The sequence below is a fragment of the Nicotiana tabacum genome, chromosome 22 (genome assembly GCF_000715075.1).
Source record: "Nicotiana tabacum cultivar K326 chromosome 22, ASM71507v2, whole genome shotgun sequence".
NCBI classification, from domain to species: domain Eukaryota; kingdom Viridiplantae; phylum Streptophyta; class Magnoliopsida; order Solanales; family Solanaceae; genus Nicotiana; species Nicotiana tabacum.
Genome location: NC_134101.1, coordinates 112,958,741 through 112,965,923, shown reverse-complemented (window position 1 = coordinate 112,965,923; position 7,183 = coordinate 112,958,741). Strand labels below are relative to the sequence as shown.

The following is a 7,183-nucleotide window of genomic DNA, read 5'->3' as shown; positions in this document are numbered from 1 at the left end:
CGTCTCTCTGTGTGCCGATGCAAGCCCGACACATCTGCCTGTACAAATATGAGATGACAGCACCACCCCAGCTGTACAAAGATGTATCCTCGAACCGGGCAATATGATGCAGAAAACTGAGTCTCACTAGGTTCCCCGAAGTGTAAGGGAACAAGACCTCCCCAAATAGAAGGAGCAACAACAGCCTCGTATATCGCTGTACATCCACCTCCGCAGACTCATCGGTGATAGTATGGTGGATCTGCACCAGGTGGTCTCTAATGGGAACCAACTGTATACGACTGGACCCAGACGCTACCGCTTCGTCCTCCGGCATGAAACCCGTGAGCATGTGCAACATATCCCAATATGCCTGCCGCGAATAATATCTCATGGTTGCAGGCAGTAAAATTGGCAAGCCATCAGCGGACAGGCCATATAAAATCTCATTGTCCTGGAGTGTGATGGTGGCCTCGCCGATGGGCAAATGGAAAGTGTGCGTCTCCGGTCGCCACCACTCAATCAAGGCCGTGATCAAAGCATAGTCGACCTGTATCCGGCCAATCCTAATAATCCTATAAAATCCCATCTCCTCCAAGTAATGGACCACGCGGGGATGTAGAACGCGGGGAGGACTCAAAAACTCCCGCAATAGATCCACTCTCCTAGCCCAGAAAGTCTGCGTAAGCAACTGTCCGTCCCATATATACTCGGATCTATGCTGGGGCTGTAGGGCTAATAGATCCAACGTCCGGGGGCCGGGATGTATAGTCGCGTCCATGTCGTCAACTGTAAACTATCATTAAACTATCATTAATAATTATGTGTTTTTTATTATAATTTAAATTCATATTTTTTAATAACTTAATTGTACAAATTATATATATATATATATATATAATAATGTGTTTTTATTATAATTTAAATTCATATTTTATAATAACTTAATTGTACAAATTATATATATATATAATGTGTTTTTATTATAATTTATGTTTTTTATAATTTAAATTCATATTTTTAAATAACTTAATTGTACAAATTATATATATATATGTACCTATGGGTTCCGAGCTCGATATTTTATATATATATATATATAATATATATATATATATATATATATATATATATATATATATATATATATATATATATATATATATATATATATATATATAATTATGTGTTTTTATTATAATTTAAATTCATATTTTATAATAACTTAATTGTACAAATTATATATATATATAATGTGTTTTTATATATATATATATATATATATATATATATAATTATGTGTTTTTATTATAATTTAAATTCATATTTTATAATAACTTAATTGTACAAATTATATATATATATATATATATATATATATATATATATATATATATATATATAATGTGTTTTTATTATAATTTAAATTCATATTTTTTAATAACTTACTTGTACAAATTATATATATATATATATATAATTTGTACAAAATAATGTGTTTTTATTATAATTTAAATTCATATTTTTAATAACTTAATTGTACAAATTACTAATTATGTGTGTTGATATAATTATTAACTTAATTGTACAAAGTTTGCATTTTCAACTACTAGTATAAGATACTTAAACAAAAGGACTAAGCTAAAATACTACACATTACTACGCTACAAGGCTCTAAATTTTACTACACTATAAGGGTCTACGTTTTACTACGCTAAAAAGGTCTGGATTTTACTACGCTAAAAAATAATCTAAACTAAGCATAAACAACAAATAAATTTAATTACGAATAAAATACAAAACAGAATGAAAAAACATATATATAAATCAGGATATTAAAACACAAACCGAAATAGAACACATACAAATCAAATAATATACATTATTATAAATGTTTCAACTTAAAATAAATCGAAATACCTCGATTTACAATTTTGGCAAAGCAAAAAGATTGCAATTTTGACTCCGGAATTGTGAATCAACAATAGCACGAAACTCTACTCGAATGTGGGACCCTTTTTCTTCGAGTTTTATGTGTCGGGGGACCCAAATTTTTTTTTTCAAAGAAACGGGCAGAATCGGTGGAGGACCAAGAAGAGGGGAAGGGTTTTAAAATAATGGTGGATGGATGAATTGGAGAAGAAGACGGAGGGGTATAAAATATCTATGTATAGCGCCACTATACCTGGCGCTATACATTAATGCTGTATATATAGCGCCAGGTATTGTGGCGCTATACCTGGCCATGTCAGCTTTTACAGTATAGCGCCACAATACCTGGCGCTATACCTTAACAGTTCCGTTACTGTTAGTATATAGCGCCAGGTATTATGACGCTATATATAAAAAAGGTCATTTTTTTACCACCTATTTGTGTAGTTTGAGTAAAAAAAAACTACATTTTGATTCCGGACTCCTATAATATCTCATAAGTAGATGATGCCCCTTTCTCTCTTATTTTACTTTATTTGACAAAGTTTCTCCTTCCTTTCCATGGGCAGACTTTGTCCCTTCTATTTTTGTGAAATTCCTTGCTTTAATATCTTAACTTTAAGAATCACATCTGCCATGTAGATTCGGTCAACACAAGAAGCCACAGACATTTTTTTAGAAGGTCAGATTCGGCCTCTGTATCAAGGATTCAGATCCGTTGAACGGATACTTTCTTTTTCCTCTCAACAAAATTTCTCAAACAGCTTTTGAAATTCAAACGGCTAGTGATTCATAAAAGTCCCGCCCAAGCCAAGAAACCTAATACTTTCGCCTATAAATACTCACTTTTGGATCCATTTTAGGGGGACTCCGGGCCGCCACTCGATGACTCCTAAAAGCTACTGCTCTCATTCGTTCTTATAATTTTGCCTTGCCAAAAATCTTCTCTTTTCTTTTGTCTCTTGATTGTGTTGGTTTTAAATACAAGTACTGCATTTTGTTGCCTATTGCATCGTTTAACAATCATTTGAGTTAGCAAGTTTGAGGTCGGAGTTCGGTAGATCCAAAGCCAACGCCTCAGTTCGCTGCCCTAAAATAGGTCAGTGATTATTCTCCTCTTTTCGATTCCGCAGTTCTAAGCATGTTTATAATCTGCACATATTGGAAAAAATGTTGTTACTTCCCTTTCGTTTCTTTTTAGACATTTGAAGTGCTTCTTATTAACCTCTGATGTAATTAATTTGACTTATCATTCTATGTTCGTTGTTTGTTAGGAATCATGAGTTAAGTATTCTTAGTTGTTGTCAATATATTAGAAACCATGTTTAGAACTTTTGCATTTTAAACTAAATCGTTAATTGATAGCATGTCCATATGTATTCATAACTGTGTTCTGATTATCACCCTTAAAATGGTTAGGACGTGTGTGTTAGAACTTATAAGAATTGTTGTAAAAGTATAGGATACGGTTGTCTGATCCATGAGATTGAAGCTGATTAATGCAGTAGTCATCATCTCGCTATTCAGTATAGGATACGGTTGTCTGTTCCATGAGATTGAAGCTGATTAATGCAGTAGTCATCATCTCGCTATTCAGTATAGGATACGGTTGTCTATTTAATTAGATGCTCTTCAGTTAAGTCCTAATGTTAACTAATTATGTAAATTCCATATGCACTTTCGAGTCTGATACATGAAACCTATGTATTTGTTTAAAGTATTGGTAGTCTGAAACAAGTTGTCAGTGACATCTCGCTATTCAGTCATGCCTATAGGATTTATAATACTACTAAATCTGATATTAACAAATAACGAATGCTTGCAGTTTAGCTCTAAATGTTATAGAAAGTTTTCTTTGTGATATATGGGCATATATCACAAAGAATTGTATGGGCATATATCAGGTAATTAATCAGGTGTTTGAAAGAATTGTATGGGTTTACATTGAGTCTGCATTCTGTCCCCCTGGTCATTTATTTGTCGATATGTATCAGGTTGGGAGAATTTTTTTGTTCTATCTAAGTAATTAAATGTTATATGGAGTAGCAGTAGTTTGTTCTAATTGTTTGGAAGCATGTTAAATTAGCACGTTTGTAAAGGGTACCTTTAAGACTTCTTAGTGGTAGAAATCATGTCCAGCTCTTTCCTTGGAATTTGGGTAATTACAAGTAATTCTCTAGTTCTGCAAATGCATTCTTTCTTCATCTAATTACCACTAACATTGGCAGTATGTATCCTATGTGTAGTTTTAAAATTTCTTTCAGATCTCTATAATCCTTAGAACACTCACCTATAGTCAACTATTCATCTTTCTGCTTTGCTATTTTATTTTTCGTGCATATTAAGGGTTAAGCTCTCTTCTAATTTCACCCTTTACTTTATTTGGCATGTAATGCTGGAGTTATAAAGAGTCTCAAAGTGAGAATCTCCACCACCATCACATGGAGTCAGTCACATTCCATCTACTAGAGTTACCGGATAGCAAGAAAGAAACAAGTGAAACGCTTGGGGCGCCACTTTTGCTATTCTTTTTATCTATCTTTATTATTATTAATTTATTTCTATATTTGGAGTTTATTTTAGTTTGGGGTTCTAGTACTTATATAATCTTTAGGAATTTAAGATCACTAATTTAATAACCTTTTCATCAATTTACCAATGCTTAAGCATTTTCTAATAAGCTTAATATTATACCTATGACACTTTTTTTAAGAAATCAATTTGTTAAAACGATGGCTTTCCGATAACTTCTTGTCAAGCTCGTTTCTAATATCATTAAGTTTTTGAACTAAGATGTTTAATTCTAACCAGGTAATTTTTTTTACGAGAATTGCTTAACTTTAAGCAACTGGAAAACTTTATTTTTTCTTTAAGAATTAAATTTTAATAAGTCAAAAGAAGTCATTTGACGTTGAAAGATGTTACGCTTACATCTAATTTATTCTAAAATCTTGGACTAATTAGCCTAAGTTTGGCTGGTTAACCGTAGTTAACAGATCATATAGAGTGCTTTAATAACCTTCCCTATAGGATTAGTTAGAACACTTACCTATAATTTTTAAGGTTAAGCAGACCATAAAAATAGAGTTAACTTAAGCATTACTTAACTAAAATTAGGTGGCGACTCTTAAAATTAATTAAACCTCAAGATTTCCAATAGGTTATATACTATAATTCGACCCGTGATAAAATGTGGTATAACAACAAGTCTGTATCAGAGCTTTACGCTCATAGTTATGAGTCATAAGCAAGTTTAGTAGAGTATTGCGGATCGGTACATAGTTTTTTCAACTTATCTTCGAGATTCTACGAAACTATTAGGAAAGTTTCACTTCTTTCATTATTGTGCGAGATTATTGATCCCGAAGTTTGAGCTTTTATCGTTCTATTCTCTCATAGATGGTGAGGACATGAGCTGCAGTTACTGATAATGCTGCCCCCTGAGCAGGTGTTGCTAGGGGCACAGGCCAAAACCGAGGCCGAAGAGGAGCGCATGCCGCAGTAGGTCACTTACCAACTACTAGTAGTTCAAGTTGGGGGATAGGTACCGGAGAGGCTGTTACCCAAACTTTAAGAGATTTTAGCACTTCTTGAGCATGTTTGGTACATTGGCTCAGATGGGGTTGATTTCGGTTGCACCGGCTACTTCACAGATCGGGGGAGGGACTCAGACTCCCGTGGCCCGTACTCCAAAGCAGTGAGTTCATGTTGGTCTGGTTCCAGGTGTCATGACGATAGAACCTGCGATTCCCGTTCAGTCCGTGGTTAGGGCAGCAACATCTGAGGATGAACAACTTAGGTTCAAGAAGTATGACCCTCCTACTTTCAGTGGTTTGACTTCAGAGTGTGGACAGGGTTTTCTAGAGGAGTGCCATCGCATTCTCCGCACTATGGGTATTGTGGAGATGAGTGGGGTTGCTTTTACTATGTTCCAGCTTAAGGGCTGCATATCAGTAGTGGCGAGCGTATGAATTGGGTTGCCCGGCCGATGCAACATGGGCTTAGTTTTCAGAGTTGTTTCTAATAGAGTTTGTTCCTCAGTCCCTTCGGGATGCATGGTGCACGGAGTTTGAGAGCTGCACTAGGGCACTATGTCAGTGTCAGAGTATGTTGTTAGATTCAATGATTTGTCCAGACATGCACCTGCTTTGGTCACTACAGTTAGGGAGCGAGTCCCTCGGTTCATTGAGGGGCTCAGACATGATATTCAGTTTAGTATGGCTTGGGAGTTGGAGTCAGATGTTTCATTTCAGCTGGTGGTGGAGATCGATCGACGATTAAAGGGCATGTAGGACCAGAAGAGAGAGGCAGGCGAGGTCCAGAGAGAGAGGACAGGGAAGTTGCCTCACAGACCGGAGAGATCTGCTGGTCCTTATTTTGGGGGCAGGGTATGACATGGTAGAGGTTTTGTCGGTTAGCAAGTTTAGTTTGCACTTCATGCCTCGCACTGTGTTTCAGGTGCTCATGGGTCTCAAAGTATCCATACTACATACACATCAGCAGAGAAGTTGCTTCAACTGTGGAGATACTAGCCAGTGAGAGATTATCCTAGACTTCGGACAGATGTGTCACAGTGGGGTATTCAAGCGAGTAGAGGGTGCCCAAGAGGGGGAGGCCCAGACTATTGATATCCTACAGTAGGTCTGAGGTCACTGCACCGGGTGATGTCGTACATGTATGGATTTTATTTGTTATGGAGGAGCATCATTCGTATTTTGTTTCAGTTCAGCTTATCGAGGCGAGTCCCCCTATTTTTGCTTCACCTATGGGTGAGTTTCATGATTTATTACTCTGTTTGTGTGTTTACCCCTGTTGGGAGATCCTATAGTGATTTATTACTCTATCGTTTATTTTTTAACTCACTATTGAGAGTTATGAGACTATGAGTGACTTTCTTTTTCTCATTTCGATGGTTTGATGTGAATTCTGGGTGATGGGTTATGACTAGTGATTTAGATGCTCTACCGGTGACTAGTGACTAGTGATTTTGAAGCATGTATTGTGATTTTGTTGGCGGAATTAAGTTAGTAGAAGGTTTCAATTGGCTTCTACTTGTGATTCATGTGATTTGATGTGTATGAACCGGGGGGTTGCGTACCGTGATGAAAGTTATATTAGGATGAGATCCTTGTTGTTTGTCCATATGTTTTGATTCTTCATTGCAGAGTTGATTCGTAGAATGGTACTGATTGGGAGTTGTTCCTGTCGGGCTTGTTTGATAACGTGTTTCTACATATTCAGTCATTTTCGTGTTGTGCTTATTGAGTTTTTA

At 35.9% G+C, this 7,183-nt stretch overlaps 1 long non-coding RNA gene across 2 annotated transcripts; it reads left to right on the top strand.

Moving 5' to 3' along the window:
- The first annotated feature begins 2,459 nt into the window (after nucleotides 1–2,459).
- LOC107827604 (uncharacterized) lies at nucleotides 2,460–4,562 on the top strand. 2 transcript variants are annotated; one of them, XR_001657564.2, is made up of 2 exons: nucleotides 2,460–3,010; nucleotides 4,321–4,562. It is a non-coding gene; the product is annotated as an uncharacterized LOC107827604 (long non-coding RNA). The 2 variants fall into 2 exon arrangements; XR_001657563.2 differs by having other exon boundaries at nucleotides 4,313–4,562.
- Nucleotides 4,563–7,183: the final 2,621 nt, after the last annotated feature.